This window comes from Prionailurus bengalensis, chromosome E2 (genome assembly GCF_016509475.1).
Source record: "Prionailurus bengalensis isolate Pbe53 chromosome E2, Fcat_Pben_1.1_paternal_pri, whole genome shotgun sequence".
Classification (NCBI taxonomy): Eukaryota; Metazoa; Chordata; class Mammalia; order Carnivora; family Felidae; genus Prionailurus; species Prionailurus bengalensis.
Window position 1 is genome coordinate 27,199,306 of NC_057352.1, and position 20,742 is coordinate 27,220,047.

Here is a 20,742-nt window from a genome sequence, read left to right on the forward strand (position 1 = left end):
ACATAATTTTATGCCCCCCCCTTTTTTTTATTTTTTAAATAGAAAAGCCAAACTGTTTAGTTTTTCAAAAATAAAGAACCAAGGGCACCTGGGTGGCTCAGTCGGTTAAGCGTCTGATTTTGACTCAGGTCCTGATCTCACGGTTTGTGAGTTTGAGCCCTGTGTTAGGCTCAGAGCCTGGAGCCTGCTTCGGATTCTGTGTCTCCCTCTCTCTGTGTCCCTCCCCTGCTTGCACTCTCTCTCTCTCTCAAAAATAAAAACGTTAAAAAAATTAAAAATAAATAAAAATAAATAAATAAAAATAAAGAACCAGAGAATGTTGGACAGTATTGCCACTCTCAGAAAACTGAGTTTTTCTAGAGTTTCTAGTAAAGTTGCTATTAAACAAGGCCTCAATAAAGTAAGAAAGGGACTGGGTTCTCTAGCAATTAGGTTGCTACTGGAGGCCTAAAGAACGAAGTAAACTCGCATGCACATGCACAGGAATGGTGGATACACTTGTTAAGAATGTGGGCACTGGAGCCTGTTTCTGGGCTCAAATCCCAGCCATGAGACTGGGGGTCTTCTCTAGTTACACAGCCCCTCTACCTCATGTCCTCAACTGTAAAAGAGAGAGGATAGTGCAATCCCAGGTGTTTTCAGGAAATCTGGTTCGATAATAAAGCTCTGACAACACTGTCTTGCATCTAGTTAGTGCTTACTAAATAGTAACAACACTTTAATTATCAGTGAAAATTTTCTGGAAAGACATTTGTAAGAAATGAGCCTGGCAATACCTGACCCGTACTTTACACTAAAATTACAGTAGTGTTATTGAAATGGTGCTATTGAAAAGCTCAGCCTGCGCCACACTGGAGACAATGAGGCTTTGCAAACATGTACCTACTACATACATGTTTTTCTAGTGACCACGGGGCTTCAGTTAAAATTTATATACCAATGGACACACATTCCTTGTTTACATATTTAGAACTACAACATCCCAGAGGTACCTGGGTGGCTCAGTCAAGTCAGTTAGGTGTCCAACTTTGGCTCAGGTCATGATCTCATGGTTCATGAGTTCAAGCCCCATGTTGGGCTCTGTGCTGACAGCTCAGAGCCTGGAGCCTGCTTAGGATTCTGCATCTCCCTCTCTCTCTGCCCCTCCCCTGCTTGTGCTGTCTCTCTCTCAAAATTAAGTAAACATTAAAAAAAAAGAACTATGACATCCATGTGAATAGATGAAACTCCAGAAACATGAGGAGAATGTCACAGGAAAAATCTGACCGAAGCAGTATAATGTTCAATCATGAGACCTATGTCCTCTGTACAAACCTGGACTGTCTGTGGACTTAGTAGTAAAGATTAGAGGTAACTGGTGCTGGATAGAGGAGCGCTGTTTATTAGAGCAGTTTGCTAATTTTGTAACACTGTAATTGCATTAAAACACAAAGCACAGCAACTGAACATCCTTTCTTCCTAGATATGCAAGCAGAGTGCTAAATATTGAAGTCCGCATCCCTGAACCCCTCCAAATGGACATTTTGCTACCACTTGTTTGAACTTATGTGGCATTTAGGTTGTGGCTCAAGGTTGTTTTTTTTAGTATTTTAATTTGAAATAATTATAGGTTTCCAGGAAGCTGCACAGATAGGACAGAGTTCTGTGTGCTCTCCCAGTTCTCTCCAATCACTTATACTTTACCTAATTACAGCACAGTATCAAAACCAGGGCACTCACACTGATACAGTGTGTATATAGTTCTATGCCATTTTATCACATGTATAGACTCAAGAAAATACCACTTCAATCAAGATACAGAATTATTCCATCACCACAAAGATTACCTTCATGCTACCCTTTCGCCATATTTACCCCTACTTCCACCCACACCATCCCTAAGCTGCTGACAACTGCTGTTTTTGTCTCTCACAATGTTGTAACTTCAAGAATGTTATATAAATAGGATTAGACAGTTTGTGCCTCTTGAGATTGACCTTTTTCACTCAACAAGATGCTCTTGAAACCCATCCAAGGTGTGAGTGTATCAATAGTTCATTCCTTTTTATTGCTGAGTACTATTCCATGATATGGACAAACTACACATTTTTAATCACCTATCTACTGAATGACGGTTGTTCCTATTTGGAGCTATTACAAATGAAGCTATGGACAATTACGTACGTTTTCATGTGAACTTGTCATTTCTCTGGGATAAATGCCCAGCAGTGTGCAATGTGGGCCATATGGTAAGTGAACGTTTAGATTTCAAGGAGCAGCCCAACTGTGTTCCAGAATAGCTGTACCACTTTACATTCCCACCTGCAACATATGAGATCCAGAAGATCCAGTTTCTCCTCATCCTTGTCAGCACTTGACATCGCTACTATTTTTTATTGGAGCTGTTATATTAAGAGTAGAGTGTGGGGCTCCTGGGTGGCTTAGTCGGTTAAGCTTCCGACTCTTGATTTCGGCTCAGGTCATGATCTTGTGGTTCATGAGATTGAGCCCCCCCCATTGGGCTCCACATTGACAGCTCAGAGCCTGCTTGGGATTTCTCTCTGCCCCCCCCCCTTAAAAAAAAAAAGAAAAAAAAAAGAACGTAGTGTATCTCCTCATGGTCTTAGTTTACATTTCCCTAATGGCAAGTGATGTTGAACATTTTTTGCATGTGCTGCTTGCCATCTACACTCCCTCTTGGATGAACTGCCCAATTTTTTGGTCCATTTTCTAACTGGATTGTTTGAGTTTTACTGTTGAGTTTTGGGAGCTCTTGACACATTCTAGATAGAAGTCCATTCTCAGATATGTGGCTTACAAGTATTTTTTCCTATAGTTTTTTTCATTCTTGTCTTTTGTGACAGAAGTTTATAATTTTAAGGTTTATTGGCTTTTTTCTTCATTAAGCCACAGGAACCAGAGACTTCTCCTATGTTATCTTCCAAAAGTTTTATGTCTAAATTTACAACCTATTGTGAGTTGGTTTTTATATAAGATGTGACATTCAGGTTGAGGTTCATGTTTTTGCTTATGGATATCTAATTGCTCTAACACTGCTTCTTGAAAAGACTGTCTTTTCTCTATTTAATTCCTTTTGCAGATGTCAAAAATCAGTTGGCCATACTTATGTGGGGCTATATTTATGAGTTCCCTATTTTGTTGCATTGATTTAGGTATCCAGCCCTTCACCAATGCCACAGAGCCTTAACTACATAATGTCTTATAGTAATTGCTCCTATTAAAAATTGCTCTTAGCCATTCTAGTTCCTTTGCCTTTCCATATAAATTTTAGAATAATTTTGTTTAGCAATCTTGTTGAACTTGCACACTGACTTGAAGCGAACAGGCATCTGCTGAGTCTTCTGCAAGAACAAATTCTGTTTGTCTAGATTTTTGCTTTTTTTCATGAGTGTTTTATAGTTTTGAGCATACAAATCCTGTACACCCAAATATTCTATTTTTTGAGTGACTGAACAGGGCACTCTATTTAAAATTTTACTTCTATGTGTTCACTGCTAAATAAACAGAAATAAATTGATTTTGATCATGTGTCCTGAAACCCTGCTGAGCCTATTTCCAGTTCCAGGATTTTTTTCTCATAGACTCTTTCAGATTTTCTATGCAGACAAGTATGTCATCTACAAATACCTTTTATGCCTTCTATTTTCTTGTTGTATTGAACTAGCTGTAACTCCCAGCACTGTGATGAGCAGTGGTGACAGCTGACACTCTTGCCTTGTTCACAATCACAGGCAGAAAACAGTCTCACCTTTGAATATGATGTTAGATTTTTTTTTTTTAATTTTTTTTTTCAATGTTTATTTATTTTTGGGACAGAGAGAGACAGAGCATGAACGGGGAAGGGGCAGAGAGAGAGGGAGACACAGAATCGGAAACAGGCTCCAGGCTCTGAGCCATCAGCCCAGAGCCTGACGCGGGGCTCGAACTCACGGACCGCGAGATCGTGACCTGGCTGAAGTCGGACGCCTAACCGACTGCGCCACCCAGGCGCCCCTAGATTTTTTAATATACTTTTTTATCACATTGAGGAAGTTATCCTGCATTCATCTAGGAACATGAACAGGTATTAAAACTTGTGAAATGCTTTACTGTATCAACTACTTCTTCAGCCTGTTAATATGGTAGGTTGCACTGACTGATTTTTGAATACTGAACAAGCCTTGTATCCCTGGAGTAATTGCCGCTTGCTCGTGATGTATACATCTTTTATAATTGATTAATTCTACTTGCTAATGTTTTATTAACATTTTTTGCATCTTTTATAACCATATTCATGAGAGACTTCAGTCTGTAGTTTTCCATTTTTGTACTACCTTTGCCTGGTTTTAGCAAGAAGATAGTAATGAATGAGTGAACAAAATGTTCTCTTGCATTTCCCTTCAAGAGACGTATAGAACTGTTTTTTTTTTTTTTTATTAGAGAACGTGCGCACACATATGGCAGGGAGTCAGAGGGAGAGAATTTTAAGCTGGCTCCAAGCTCAGTGCAGAGTCCAGTGTGGGGCTCCAAATCCCACAACCCTGGGATCATGACCTGAACCAAAATCAAGAGTCGGACACTCAACCAACTGATCTACCTAGGGGCCCCAGATGTTCTTTTCCTTTTTTTAATTTTTTAAATGTTTTATTTTGGGGGAGGGGGAGGGAGAGAGAGAAAGAGAAAGAGAAAGAGAAAGAGAAAGAGAAAGAGAAAAAGAGGGGGAAGGGCAGAAAGAAAGGGAGACACAAAATCTGAAGCAGGCTCCAGGCTCTGAGTTCAGTCAGCACAGAGCCCGATGTGGGACTGGAACTCATGAACGGTGAGATCATGACCTGCGCTAAAGTCAGACGCTTAGCCGACTGAACCACCTAGGTGCCTCAATTCTTTTTAAAACATTTTGTAGACCTTCCCAGTTAAGCAGTCTGGGCCTGAAGAGTTCTTCTACAAGAATTTTCAAGTCATTAATTTAATTTCCTTAAGAGCTGTTAGGTCCATACAAATTATCTATTTCATGTTGGGTACATTATTAGGGTAGTTTGTACTTTTTGAGGAATTGGCCAATTTCATCTAAGTTGTCAAGTTTATATGTGTAAAGCTGTTGGTTTTCCCTATCTTTTTGATGTCTGCAGGCTCTACAGTTGATACCCTGTTTCATTCCTGATATTAGTAATTTATGTCTTCTCTCTTCAGGGTTAAGAGGGTAATTTTATTGATTTTTTTTTCAAAGAACAAGCTTGTTAGTTCCTTGATTTTTCTCTATCGTTCTGGGTTTTCAAATTTGTGGACTTCTACTATGCCTCCTGTTGTTTTGCACTTATTTTGCTCTTCTCTGTCGAGTTCCAAGAGGTGGAAGCCTACTGATTAAGACTTCGTTCTTTTCTAAAATAATATGTCATAAATTTCTCTTTCAGGGGGTACCTGGGTGGCTAGGTTGGTTAAGTGTCCAACTTGGGCTCAGCTCATGATCTCATAGTTTATGGGTTCAAGCCCCACATCCGGCTCAGCACTCACACTGTGGAGCCTGCTTGGGATTCTCTCTCTGCCACTCCCCTGTTTGCGCTTTCTAATAAACATACTTAAAAAAAAAAAAAGTTCTCTTTCAGCTCTACATTAAGCTACATCCCACAAATGCTGATGTGTTGTATATTCACTTTTATTTTTATTTTATTATTTTTTTTAATGTTTATTTATTTTTGAGAGAGAGAGAGTGAGACAGAGCATGAGCAGGGGAGAAGCAGAGAGAGAGGGAGACACAGAATTGGAAGCAGGCTCTAGGCTGAGCTGTCAGCACAGAGCCCGATGTGGGGCTCGAACTCACGAACCGCAATATCATGACTTGAGCTGAAGTCAGACACTTAACCAACAGCCACCCAGGCACCCCAAGTTTTTATTTTATTTTTGAAATTTCTCTTGAAATTATTCAATATCCAAGAGTGTTGTTTACTTTTCAAATATGTGAAGACTTTCTGGTTATCTTTGTTACTGATTTCTATCTAGTTTGATTCCTTTGTAATCAGAGAACACACTTCAAGGTTTTTTTTTTTTTAATTTTTTAATTTTTATTTTTTTTAAATTTTTTTCTCTCAACGTTTTTTATTTATTTTTGGGACAGAGAGAGACAGAGCATGAACGGGGGAGGGGCAGAGAGAGAGGGAGACACAGAATCGGAAACAGGCTCCAGGCTCCGAGCCATCAGCCCAGAGCCCGACGCGGGGCTCGAACTCACGGACCGCGAGATCGAGACCTGGCTGAAGTCGGACGCTTAACCGCCTGCGCCACCCATGCACCCCTCCCCAGGCGCCCCTCAAGTTTTAAAAAAATATTTATTTTGGGGGGCAGGCACCCCTCAAGTTTTTAAAAAATATTTATTTTGGGGGGCGCCTGGGTGGCGCAGGCGGTTAAGCGTCCGACTTCAGCCAGGTCTCGATCTCGCGGTCCGTGAGTTCGAGCCCCGCATCGGGCTCTGGGCTGATGGCTCGGAGCCTGGAGCCTGTTTCCGATTCTGTGTCTCCCGCTCTCTCTGCCCCTCCCCCGTTCATGCTCTGTCTCTCTCTGTCCCAAAAATAAATAAACGTTGAGAGAAAAAAATTTTTTAAAAAATGTTTATTTTTGAGAGCGAGTGAGCGAGCGCATGTGTGTGCGAGAGTGGGGTAGGGGCAGAGTGAGAGGGGGACAGAGGATCCAAAGCGAACTCTGTGCTGACAGCAGGGAGCCAGATGCAGGGCTTGAACCCACAAATTGTGAGATCATAATGTGAGCAGAGTTGGACACTTAACCGACTGTGCCACCCAGGTGCCCCTGACTTCAATTCTTTTAAATTTGTTGAGATTTGTTTTATGGCTTGGGATATGGTCTATCTTGATAGATGTTCTGTGGACACTTCAACATGTATTCTGCTGCTGCTGGGCAGAGTGTTAAAAAAAAAAAAAAAACATCTGGGGCGCCTGGGTGGCGCAGTCGGTTAAGCGTCCGACTTCAGCTAGGTCACAATCGCACGGTCCGTGAGTTCGAGCCCCGTGTCAGGCTCTGGGCTGATGGCTCGGAGCCTGGAGCCTGTTTCCGATTCTGTGTCTCCCTCTCTCTCTGCCCCTTCCCCGTTCATGCTCTGTCTCTCTCTGTCCCAAAAATAAATAAACATTGAAAAAAAAATTAAAAAAAAAACACCAAAAAACATCTATTTGAGCCCAGTTGATGATGCTGTTGAGTTTTTCTATATTCTTGACGGTTCTATCAATTGTTGAGAGAGAATGCTGAAGTTTCCAATTATAACTGTGTCCATTTCTTCTGTCAGTTCTCCCAGGTTTTGCTTCACATATATTGCAGCTCCACTGTTAGGAATATACACATTTAAGCACTCTTATGTCTTCTTGGTGAATGGATCCTCTTATCATTATGTACATATTCCTCTCTGCTCTGAAGGTTTTGTCTGACAGTAATATTACCACTCCAGCTTTGTTCTGATTAGTAACTGCACAGTATGTTTTACCCTCCTTTTTACTTACCTGTATCATTATATATAAAATAACTTTCATGAAGATATCATATAGTTTGGTTATATATTTTTTAAATCCATTCTGACAATCTGTCTTTTAATTGGTGTGTTTACACTATTCACATTTCTGTTGTTGTTAAACGTTTGGGACTTTACCTTTTTTAAGTTTATTTATTTTGAGAGAGAGACAGAGACACAAAGAGAATAGGCTGAACAGGCTCTACACTGTCAGCACAGAGCCTTATGTAGGACTTGATCCCATAAACAGTGATATCATAACTTGAGCCAAAAACCAAGAGTCAGATGCTCAACCGCTACCCAGGGGCCCTGCACAATTCACTTTTAATGAAATTATTGTTGCTTGGATTTAAGTCCACCATTTACTTGTTTTCTGTTTGTTCCCTATTTTTAATTCCTTTTCCCCCAATCTGGCCTTCTTTTGCATTATACAAACATTTTTTAGTATTACAATTTACTGATTGAAAAATTTTAATGTTTATTTATTTTGAGAGCAAGCACATGTGAATGGGGGAGGGCCAGAGAGGGAGGGAGAGAAAGAATCCCAACCAGGTTCCTTGCTGTCAGCACAGAGCCTGATGTGGGCCTCGATCTAACAAACTGTGAGATCGTGACCTGAGCCAAAATTAAGAGTCAGATGCTTAATGACTGAGCCACCCAGGCACCCCTATTTATTGAAATTTTTTACTGTATCTCTTTATATAGTTTTTAAAGTAGTTGTGCTATCAATTATAACATAACTGATCCACTTCAAAGTCAATATTTTATTATTTTGAGAATGTATAAACCTTACCATCTGCACTATTCATGTTTTTTATTTTTTTATATCTTATAATGTTTTGACATCGTAGAAGGACTTTCAGACCTGAATAGAGACTTAATCTCCCAGTGCTAGCTAATTTCTAGCAGTGGTGGACCACTTGCTTGGAGCATGCCTTTCCTTTGCAGACTGCCTGATCCAGTGTTGTGCCCCCATGCCCATCTCCTTATCTAACTCACATACTAAGCCAATATTTCCTCTGCCTTGTATCAAGCCTGGGCCAGGAACCAGACAACTAAGAGCAGACCCTATGTCTGAAAGCCCACTGAAATTATCCAAACAAGCCAATCTTAAACTGTTTATCCTGTCCTGCCTTGCCTTTCTTTCCCCCTTGCTCCTGTTTCTGTCTCCTGACCAAACTCTGAGTGCTTTACCTGTAGCCCAGTGTGGTGATGTATGCCCCCTTCTCTTGGGAAATGTAAATAACCAAAATCTTCTTTCAGTTGCATTGACTTCTCTGGGCCATCAGTCACTTCCCTAACTTAAAATCCTGCGGGTACAAATTTTAGAATACCACCATCATCCTTTACCCTTGGTCTCTAGTCTCTCTGCCTTCCCTTGTATGTTATAGCTATCTCACAAATTATATGAATATACATTTGAAATCCCATAAGACAATATTATAAATTGTTTTCAGCCTATAAATTGTTTTCAATACTATAAATTGTTTTTAACTCATTTTAAAGAACTCAAGAGGAGAAAGTAATCTATTATATTTACCCAGATAGTTATTTCTGTCTGAAGAACTTCCTTTACCAATTCTTTTGGCGAAGTCTACTGGCAATGATTTCACAACTTTAGTTTTTCTTCAACCAAGAATTATTATGTTTTATTTCACTTTCATTATCGAAGAATAACTTCACTGGATAGGGAATTTTTGGTTCTTTTTTTCACCACTTGAAAAATAAGGTGCCACTTTTCTGGCCTCTATCGTTTTTTATGAGAAACCTATACTCATTCTAATTGCTGCTACCCTACATGTGTTTTTCTCTAGATGCTTTCATAGTTTTTGTCTTCAGTTTCAGCACTGTGGTTATCATGTCTAGGTGTGAAATTCTTTGAGCTTATTCTGTTTGTGTTCACTGAGCTTCTTAAGTTTTACGTTTAAAATAAAATTTTGGAAGTCTTCGGCCATTGTTTCTCCAAATTTTTTTTAGTGCCACACTCTTTTGTCTCCGCTCATTCAAATTAGATAACTTCTGTCTTCTATCTTCAAGTTCACTGACTCTTCTGTCACCTCCATTTTAAAATCAAGCCTATCCAGTGAAATTTTATTTAGGTTATTGTATTTTTCAGCGCTAACCTTTCCAATTTGGTTCTTCTATTTGTATCTTCTATTTCTCTGCTGAATCTATTTTTTAATTAGTTTTAAAAGTATTTGTGATTGTTGGAGCATTTTTATAATAGATGTTTTAAAGTGTTTGTTAGATAATTCTAACATCTTTGCTATCTTGGCATTGGTGTCTGGTCTTTTCTCATGAGAGCTGATATTTTCCTTTCTCGTGACAGTTGATATTTTCCTTGTTCTTCACATGCCAAGTAATTTTGTGCTGTATCCATTTTGAATATTATGAGATTCTGAGTCTTATTTAAATCCTATGATGAATGTTGATACTTCTGTTCTAGCAGGTAACTGACCTAGTTAGATTTAGGCTGCAAGCTGTAACCGGTGCTCAGTAAGTTATGATTGTAGCATCAATTCAGTTTGTAAAGTCTTTGCAGTGTTACCTGTATCAGTCCACTTGAGTGCTACCAGAGGCCAGTCAGGGGCCTAGATGGTGGTTTTTCTGTTAGTTCAGTTATCAAAAGTCTTTGTTATGCTGATAAAAAGTAGAGCCACATGCGCTGTTTAGGGATTAAACCCAGGAGGTCATCAACAAATTTTATGGAGTCACTTATCTGAGCTCCTCCCTCTCTGCTCCCTCTTCCCTCTTTCTAGTGCTTTCTGGTTCCCTGAGGTTCTTTTTTCAATCCTCCAGTCAGAAAGCTGGGACTTTGATTACCCCCCTTTGCCCTGTAGTTTTGCAGCTGTGCCTGGGTCATCTGAAGGACACAGAAAGTAAAAGTATTAAGGCTGGCTCCATCCTCTTAGGACCACAACACCACCAATTGAAGAGGAAAGTTCTCCCTTAGATTTGGTTCCTACCAGCTCCCACTGCCACCATCACTGGAGTGTTTGGAAGCTGGTGTGCCTTAGAATGAAAAAAATGGCCTTTGCTTTCTATTAGGCGCTCCCTCTTTTGCCCCTGGAGTCCAAGCTAGCCAGCTTCTCCTACTGCTCTCTCTAGGCCCTGGTGCTTATTTCCATTTGCAGACTGAGCTGCACTGAATTCAGGCTGGGGGACAAAAGACAGGAAAAAATGGCAACCTCACCACCGATTTTGTGGTGCTCTGAGTTATGGTTTTCTTCCTTAGTCGTATTTTTTACTTTTCAGCATCCTCATATAGCTACTCCATGCATTCTGTCCAGGTTTTATAACTAATTTAGTAGGAGTGACAGGGTAGAGTACACTTGCTCTACCTTACTCAGAACCAGAACCTCCTTGTTGTCTGTTAATATTTAAGTAATGCTGCTTGTTTAGCATAAGTGAGCACACGGCTAAATTCACATGAGTCAAATACCGTTTAGACTTCTGAGCAGCCACTGGTTGAGAAAATGTTGATCATACCCACTCAGTGGAATGCCAGCAACTATTAGCCAACCTGGAAAGAAGAGGTTTCTCCAGGCTTCTAGAACAAATATCCTCTCAAACAAGGGCTAACTCCTGAATTGATCACCTATCAACAACAAATCCTGCCCACACACAAGGCCTCCAACTGGTTTTTCAGATTCCATATGAAACAAAAAAACACCCACATCAGGATAAAATCTCAAATATGAAGGAAACCAATAAAGTAGAACATAAAATAGAGGAAAACTGGAGGAAACTAGATAACGCAGGGTAGGAAAGAAAACTTCAACAAAATTTTAATTAGTGGTTTCAAAATGAAATGATAATGAATTCATGTAACAGGAATCAAGATGCTAAAAAAGGAGACAAATAATCAAAATAAGGGTACTAGTAAATTAAGGATATCATGACCAAATTAAAAGTCAACGGAAGAAGTGAAAGACAAAGTGGAAGAAATCTCTCCAAAAGTACCATAATCAAGGAAGTGAAAACTGTGAGGGAAAAGAAACTTTTAAGGGTCCATCCAGGATATCAGAAATCCAAATAACTGACATTCCAAAAAAATCAGAATGGCACTTAATAAAGAAACAACAAAAAATAACTTCTTGGAGCTAAAATACACAAGACCTTATGTATAATTAGTGAAAAGATTACATCAAATCTTGTTTGGGAACTAAAGCACACAGATCCCACCTTGAAGGGTCCACAGAATATCCAAGCATGATTACTTTTTCTGAACAGTTTATTTATCTATTTAGAGAGATTGGGGGGCGGGAAGACAGTGGGAGAGGGAGAGAGAGAGAATCCCAAGCAGGTTCCATGTTGTCAGCACAGAGCCCAACACAGGGCTTGACTTCATGAACTGTGAGATCATAACCTGAACCAAAATTGAGAGTCGGATGCTCAACCAACTGAGCCACCAAGGCTCCTCAAGCATGATTACTTTTTAAAGGCCCATAAGAAAAAAATCCTGGGGGCAGGATGAGAACAGGGCATGTATAAAAGAATGACCATCAATGGGGCGCCTGGGTGGCGCAGTCGGTTAAGCGTCCGACTTCAGCCAGGTCACGATCTCGCGGTCCGTGAGTTCAAGCCCCGCGTCAGGCTCTGGGCTGATGGCTCAGAGCCTGGAGCCTGTTTCCGATTCTGTGTCTCCCTCTCTCTCTGCCCCTCCCCCGTTCATGCTCTGTCTCTCTCTGTCCCCAAAATAAATAAACGTTGAAAAAAAAAAAAAAAAAAAAAGAATGACCATCAAAATGTGAGAAGTTCTCAACAGGAAATCTGGATGACTGGGGGGAAAAGGATAGCAGTGCATTCAAATTATAAGGGAAAATGATTTTCAATCTATAATTCTGTACCATCCACATTAAAGACATTTCTAGACATGCTAAAAGATGAGGAAATTAGTCCCATGCATTGCTTTCTTAAAAAATATTTGAAGATGAAGGCCACCAGAAATAAGGGAGATGCAGTAATTAGTAAATTCAATCCAAGACTGGCAAACAGAAGTCCAAAGACTATAGTTGTGCAGCAAACAAACTGAGAAACTAGCTGAGTGGAGGAAGAAAAGTGGCTCAAGTGGCGTTCTCCCAGAAAAGGAGGCTCAATGAATAGCAGATATAAAGGAGTATTTGGATAATATTAGGGATGTATTTATTTCACAAGTAGATGAAAAACAGGGCAGATAAATTACAGGAAAAATTATAAGCTGTATCAGAAGGAAAACATAATGTAACACAGTACTGGGCTTTGCAGTAATATTTACATAAGTCATAATTATATAAACACCATTTCTTGGTTTAGCTAAAAACAAGATGATTATATTGGTGTCTTAGTCCATTCAGGCTGCTATAACAAAATACCAGACTGGGTGGCTTAGAAACAACAGAAATTTATTTCTCACAGTTCTGGAGGCTAGGAGTCTAAGATCAGAGTGCCAGTGTGGTCCCGTGAGGGCTCTCTTCTAGGGTGCAGACTCCTTGTATTTTCACGTGGTGTAAGAAGCAAAGGAGTTCTCTTAGGCCTCTTTTACAAGGGCATTAATGTCATCATGAGGGCTCTGCCTTCACGACCTAATCATCTCCCAAAGGCCCCACCTCCTAATACCATTATATTGGGCACTGGGATTTCACTACCCAAATTTTGATAGAACACAAATATTCAGACCATAGCAAATGGGAAAATGGGGGTAGTTTCAGCTCATCTATCTTAAAGAAAGTGAATAGTGTCTAAAATAAGAAATAGCAGTATTTTATAATTATTTACATAACCATCAAAACAAACACCTAAAACAGTAAAAAGTAATTGCTTTTAGGAAGTTGGGAAGGGACAGAAGCAAGGGACTGCTATTCTTTCTTATAAAAACCCTCAGTACTTCTTGATTTTTTGTTTTAATCATGTGCATGTATTATTTTGGTATACTCCTCACTTCCTAATTTTAATAAAAAATTTTAAAGTAGATGCATACCATGCTGTGATGCCATCAGTGAGAGCTTTGGTCCTAATTTTTAGTTTTTAAATGTTTATATATTTTTGAGAAAGACAGAGGGTGTGCACGAGCCACGAAAGGGCAGATAGAGAGGGGGACAGAAGATCCAAAGTGGGCTCTGTGCTGACAGCAGAGAACCTGACGCGGGGCTGGAACTCATGAACTGCAAGATCCTGCGTGTCCTGAAGCCAAAGTCTGACGCTTAACAGACTGAGTCCCCCAGGTGCCCTGGCCCTAATTTGTAGCTTGATTCTTTTCTGACATGTAAGAATGTTCGCAGTTATGAAATATTATGAGTGATTTATCTTTGAAACAAACATTTTCCATTATTTCTGTTACTTTTCTGGAGTGGTATAATCTGCAAGAAGAGCTATAACTAATTAACTGTATGATATAGGATGTTCTCAAACCTATGCAATTAAAAAATTTAAATTAAACTGGATGCTGAGACAGACAGGTAGCTGCAAGACTCGTGATAATCCTGATTTCAATTTTTTATTTTTTTAATGAAATTTATTGTCAAATTGGTTTCCATACAACACCCAGTGCTCATCCCAAAAAATGCCCTCTTCAATACCCATCACCCACCCTCCCCTCCCTCCCACCCCCCACTGATTTCAATTTTTTAAAACAGACTTTATTTTTTCAAGCAGTTATAGGTTCACAGCAAAATTGAGAAGGTAGAGATTTCCAATATATAACTTGTTTAATGATAATCATAAAAGCCCATATGTTTTTATAAACTTAATTTTATACATTTGAACCTACACAAAATAAAATTGTGAACCTGATGTGTTATTTACAAACAAATCAATGTACTTTTTCATTGCTTACACAATCGTTTCACAGCAAGCGATATACTCAGGGATATATCCAGATATTATTTGGATTACTATTTTTCAGAGAAAAAAAAATCAAGTAAAAATTGGATCTTCTGAGATCATAGAGGGCCTCAGGAGAGTTCCTGTGGCTTTCAGTTTGTAAGCACCAGGAAGACTGGCAGAGAAATGCCCAATACAAGCAGAGCTGACATTATCCCCCAAATAAGTAAAACTACTATTGCAAGACTAACTGCACTGTTTTGGGGGAGAATTGTACTAACAGGCACAAAACTTCACAAGCACAAAACTTTGTGCATGTGTGTACTCCCAAAAGAAATGAATAATTATCCCCTGAGATCCAGACTCATTTTTTCATTAATAATTTACTCTTGTGAATTACTAAGTAGCAACAATTGATTTTTATTTTCAAGTTCAGAAGTGAACAATGAAGTATACAAGTGTACAGTATTACTACATTCTAGATATCTGGCCATCAGTTGCACTGATAAGCATCTGTGGACCCAAATACCCATCCTTTGCATTTGGCTGTATTCGGTATTGGAACATTTAAATGTTAATCAAAAACTGTCTCCCCTATCCTGCAATGTTCATATTCTGTTTTACTTTATTCAGGCTTTTCAGGGAAAAAAAGGGTGGGGGAAGCATATAATACATACAATAATAACTTCCCTTTCATATAGCAAAATGCTTTCTATTATTCTACCTTCTACAAACTCAGCTCTTCTCAACTCTACTGTAACATTTCAAGAATCCACACAGAAGCTCCTGGCAACCTGTGCCATTGAGAACGTAGATTAAAAAACAAAAACAAAAAAAACACAGAAAAGATCAAAGTGGCTATTCAAGAGTCCACAGGTTTGGGGAAAGGTTTCTTGACACCACAGCTCACCACCTACTATCTCTTATTACAGGCACACATGTAAGGGGCTTTGTCAGCTTGTCTCCTGGTCACATATGGTTTGAAGCAGCTGATTCAAAGTGTAGAAGGAATAACATACCTGCAGAGCACGTAACAGCAAATGACAACTGACAGCACAGGTGCAAAAACAAATTAAAGGAAGACATAATGGCTAAAAGCCATAGCAACTCAAGATCAGCTAGGATGAGCACGGCTCTAACACATTCTGGCAGCTGCCAGGAGCATAACTGCACCCTGGCACAACATAACAGAAGATACTCAAGTGGACCACAAATCATGGAAGAAAAAGAAACCATACAGGCAAGGAAGCTCTTGATACATTATAGAGAGATTTCCAAAACGGTTCAGACTAGTAGTTCTCATCTCTAGTTGCATACTTCTGGATTCTAAAGATTTCTTATATTTAGGAGACTCTTGAATAAATGGTGCTGTATATCATCTCTAAGAGAAAAGAAAGTAGGAGTAATATGATTTTTAGACAATGATACTTGAGTCCTACAGACTATGTATAAGTTAGAAACACCTTACAAGCCTTAGAAAAAACAAGCTTTCTTTTTAAAGCATTTTAAGTATTTATTTATTTTTGAGAGAGAGAGAGAATCTGAAACAGGCTCCAAGCTGTCAGCAGAGCCTGACACGGGGCCCAAACCCACAGACCATGAGATCATGACCTGAGCCAAAGTTGGACGCTTAACCGACTGAGCCACCCAGGCACCCTGAAAAAACTAGCGTTTTTAATATCATTAATCTACAAATCTGTAACAAGTCCATTTAGGTCTCTATCTGGCTATCTATATTAACAATATTGCTATAAAATTATTAATAACCATATTAACCATTTTCCGAATGCACTTCTAACATCTGCTTTTTGTTCCATCTTTCTCTTCAATCTCATTTCTAAAATGTCTACCAAGTTCTTTCCCAGGAGGGGTGCCCTAACAACTCCGAAGGGAAGGACTTCCTGCACACTCACTCTGAGTATACTTCTGGAAACAGGACCAGAGGCCACACTCAGTATCTACCCTAGACTTCATCCCCATTACACCTGTAAATCTCTGAAATTCTACAGCTTCCACACTTTCAGCATTCCTGATGAATGTATTCTTCATTCTTACCCAAATAATGTCTTCAGGTCCCAAAACTTCATTTCTGTCACTCTTCTCACTCTCAGTAAAAGAAATTATTTCATCAGAGCTCAAAGGCCAACATTTGTGAAGCCCTTCAACTGCTTCTCCTTTTTCACCTAAAAAATTCTTTCATGAATTCATTCTCCTTCCTTCTGTTTCAAAGCTATGCCCCTTTCCTAGGTCTTCATTCATCACTCCCTTTTTACTCATCCCTGCCCACCTACAAACCTGTGTTGGCTTCCCTGACCCTACAGAATACTTCCTGTAGCCCCACTGCCTATGCTTGGGAATGCTTCATCTCTGTCTTCATCTTCACACTTTTTTGAAAAAAGTAGCTTAAACTCCATTTCACTGCCAACCCCTTGAAATCTGGATTCTGCTCCCATTCAAACTGAAATCATTTTCTCAAATGCCAACAATAACAATTAACGTCAAATGCAAAGGGCCCTTCTCTGCAATCTCCTACTAGGAATCTCTGTAGCACCATATCATTGACCAGCTTCTCCTTGACAAGTTATTTCCTCTTTCACTACTTCCCTAAATCCTTTGCTATCTCCTACTGCACCTTAAATGTATGCCTTCCCCAAGGTTCCATCCTGGTACACTCCCCTCAATTATACTCACACACTCTTTAGGTTCCAACCGTAACTTTTACATCTATGGTGATAATTCCAAATTTCCATCTCTAGCCCTTAATACTGGAAAGGCTGCAGACAATCCATCCCCTCCTGGGTACTTCTACTGGACTATCCCACAAGTGTCTCAAACTTAATTATCTGAATCAGAGCCCACAGCTCTCCTCCACTTGTCTTTGGTCCAAGGTCCCTTGAAACTGAAACACAGTTGCCTAGATTCAAAACGTTCTTTTCTTCTCATCACATGCAATTTTTGACAAATCTTGTCTCATATGAATATTACTGCAACCAACTCTAAACCCTTCTTTCTGTTGCCAGTCTTACTTATCACACTACACCCCTTAGGACACCCTCTATCACATAACACCCCAGTGACGTGTGAAAGCACACCGGTTTCACTTCCTTACTCAAAAACTTTCTAAAGGTCCTCACTGCATACAACTAATCATTCAAGATCCTCATAACCATATCCAAAGTCCTCTGTGGCTTGGATTTTGGTAATTTTCTAATTTTTGCAGCCTTATTTAACATTTCCTTCCTTACACTCATCCAAAAATCACATTCCAAAAATGGGGTGGGGGAGATGTTAATGTTTCCTACACACAACAGTTATCTCATTATTTGAACTACATCATTTATCACAATTCTACTAGACGGTGCGGGGACTGGCCTTGGTTATTTAACATAGCAGTTCTCAACCAGGGATGATTTTGCTCTTCCTGGGGGCACTGGCAATGTCAGGAGACATTCTGGTTTTTAGAACTGATGGGGTGCTCCTGGCATCTTGGGGGCAGAGGTCAGGGATGCTGCTAAACATCCTACAATGCAGAGTACAACCCCCCACAACAAAATATTCTCTGCTCAAAATATCAATAGTGCCACTGTTGAGAAACCCAGAACTAATCAATAAATGTCAAAACAGATACACGTTCAAACAAATCACGAAGTTTGAGAACACAGGTTGACATCCAGCCTAGTATCAACGATGAGGGTAACACTGTAAGAGAAAAGTGGCCAAAATGACCAAAAGCGGGGGTAGGGTTCCATTTTAATAGTCTGCATAATGTTAAGAAAAGTTTTAAATACTTAAAAAAAAAATGCTTATTTACTTATTTTGAGAGAGAGAGAGCACGCACGCCAGCCAGCATGGGAGAGGCAGAGAGAAAATCCCAAGCAGGCTCTGAGCCATCAGTGCAGAGCCTGACGTGGGACTCGCAGAAATCAAGAGTCAGATGCTGAACTGATTGAGCCACCAAGCACCCAGTTTAAATACTTCTAAATAAGGCAAAAAGGATGGCCTTTTAATCATAATGGAGCACTCTCTTTGGCCCTCCCCAAAGAGTATTTAATCTTCTGGGAAATTCACCTTTGTCTGGCACATTATTCATTATTCATTGGGGCCCGAACCGTGATGTTACATGTTAAAATGCAGATTTTTGTGGTCTACCAGAGATGTCAATTACCTTCATTTGGTAGAAAAAATATGATTATACTATTCTGAAACATACAAGCCAATTTGTATCTAATCAAACAATTTTACTCCACTATTCTGTTTTTAGTGTAGATAAATACTCAGATCTTCAAATGCTCTCTGAACCAGTTTTACATTCCTGCTGGTTCCTTCATTCATGAGTTACCTGTCTGAAAGTCACATTTATAGTTGTTTTTTTGTTTGTTTGTTTTGTTAATTTACACTTTGCCAGCTTATAGGACCCATGGAGATATCCAAGTGGACTCACCTGCTTGGAGCCGTGAGTGGCTCAAAAAGAGGACCACATAAGTTGTGTAAAACCAACCATGTCTCATTTTGGGTTCCAGCATGAATCCCAAGCGGGAAGAGAATTTTACCAGTGGTATTTCTTTGTTCTTTAGTCTTCTGATTTTGTTTTTGCTTTACAGTTCTTGGCCACATGTCCCTTTTTACACCTGCACCGGTGGGTACACACTACCAGGTCAGTTTCAACTATACCCTTAGTATATATGTACCTAGACTACAGGAATCTGATTTTACACTGTGACCATGTGGTGATCTGTCAGTAGATAATAGATCTATTTTCTGTTGGATGAGAGGCTAGAAAAAAATCTGGTTTTAGTCTTCTGTTTTCTGTTTGTGTAAGTACACGTCTCTGCACCACTGAAAGAACAGCCTTTTTGAAATCTGGACCAGTTTTGTGTTTTTGGATTACTTTTGACCTGTAGCTAAGATTACGGAACATAACTGAAAGCTCTCTGAATGTTTGTATCTAGAAAATGAAAAAAGCCTTTATTTCTCATGGTGTGAGTGTGAAATATATTCCTACCTCCAGGGGTAGATAATTAGATTTTAAAGTTTTTTTAGTTTATTTATTTTGAGAGAGAGAAAGAGTGCATGTGTGCAAGGGGAGGGGCAGAGAGAGGGGAAGAGAATCCCAAGCAGGCTCTGTGCTGTCAGGGCAGAGCCCTATGCAGAGCTCGAACTCATGAACCATGAGATCATGACCTGAGCCCAGATCAAGCAAGAGTCGGGAGTTTAACCAACCCACCCAGGCGCCCCTAGATGAAAAAGTTTCTTAAAGAACCTCTGTTCTAATTATAGAGAATTATAATTATAGAGAGTAACAAACTTTTACATAAATCTGTATTCCTAGAATTCCAAGAATGTAATAAAAATAATCCTTAGGTCAGTTTGATTTGATAATTTTAATGCTAACTTAAAAACAAGTGTCCCTTTCCTATTTCATCAGTGTAGTGTACAATGCATGCATATATGGTTTTTAAAAATAAGATTTTTCCCCCTCTCTCTCTGCCCCTCCCCCGTTCATGCTCTGTCTCTCTCTGTCCCAAAAATAAATAAACGTTGAAAAAATAATTAAAAAAAAAAAAAGGGGGCGCCTGGGTGGCGCAGTCGGTTAAGCGTCCAACTTCAGCCAGGTCATGATCTCACGGTCCATGAGTTCGAGCCCCGCGTCAGGCTCTGGGCTGATGGCTCAGAGCCTGGAGTCTGTTTCCGATTCTGTGTCTCCCTCTCTCTCTGCCCCTGCCCCGTTCATGCTCTGTCTCTCTCTGTCCCAAAAATAAATAAACGTTGAAAAAAAAAATTTTTTTTAAATAAAAATAAGATTTTTTTTCTATGAAGAGACACATCTGAACTTCCTAAACTTTGCTGGTCAGATAAGGTAATATTACTCATGATTAGTCATATTTATGATTATGAAAAATACAAGCTTACATATTCAACTTGTAATATCAGAAGTTATATGCTGTTCAGTTGTCAGATTAAGCATAATTTCCAATAGCCTTAGTTAACTTTAAGACCTTGATTGAACTAATAGTAAATGGTTAACTAAGGGATACTCCTTAGATACATCATTAATTTCCAAATGAGTCAGCCACCAAGTGCAGTTTAAACACACACACATATAGGCTTTCTAATATAACCAAGATGTCATTATGGCACCCAACAAAATGAACAGAAATTCCTTAGTATCACTAATTCTCAATCTATGTTTAATGTCCCCTTCCAGTTGTTCTGTTCTAATTATTCTGATTTTTTTTACCATAATTATAAAAATGTTTTACCTTGTCTAGTATTTCACATGTATAGAATCATACAATATATACACTCTTATGGAAGTCTTCTTTCAGCATATCTTTGAGATTCATCCATGGTAGTACATGTATCAATTATGTGTTCTTTTCTATTGCTGTGCAGTACACCACTCTGAAAGCATTTTACCCATAAACTATCACTGGGGTTTCCCGAAGATCCCT

At 39.4% G+C, this 20,742-nt stretch overlaps 1 protein-coding gene across 1 annotated transcript in view; it reads right to left on the reverse strand.

Annotated features, from left to right (window-relative positions):
• The window catches only part of N4BP1 (NEDD4 binding protein 1), a 50,940-nt gene that overhangs the window by 22,744 nt on the left and 7,454 nt on the right, over nucleotides 1-20,742 (reverse strand). The window lies entirely within an intron of this gene.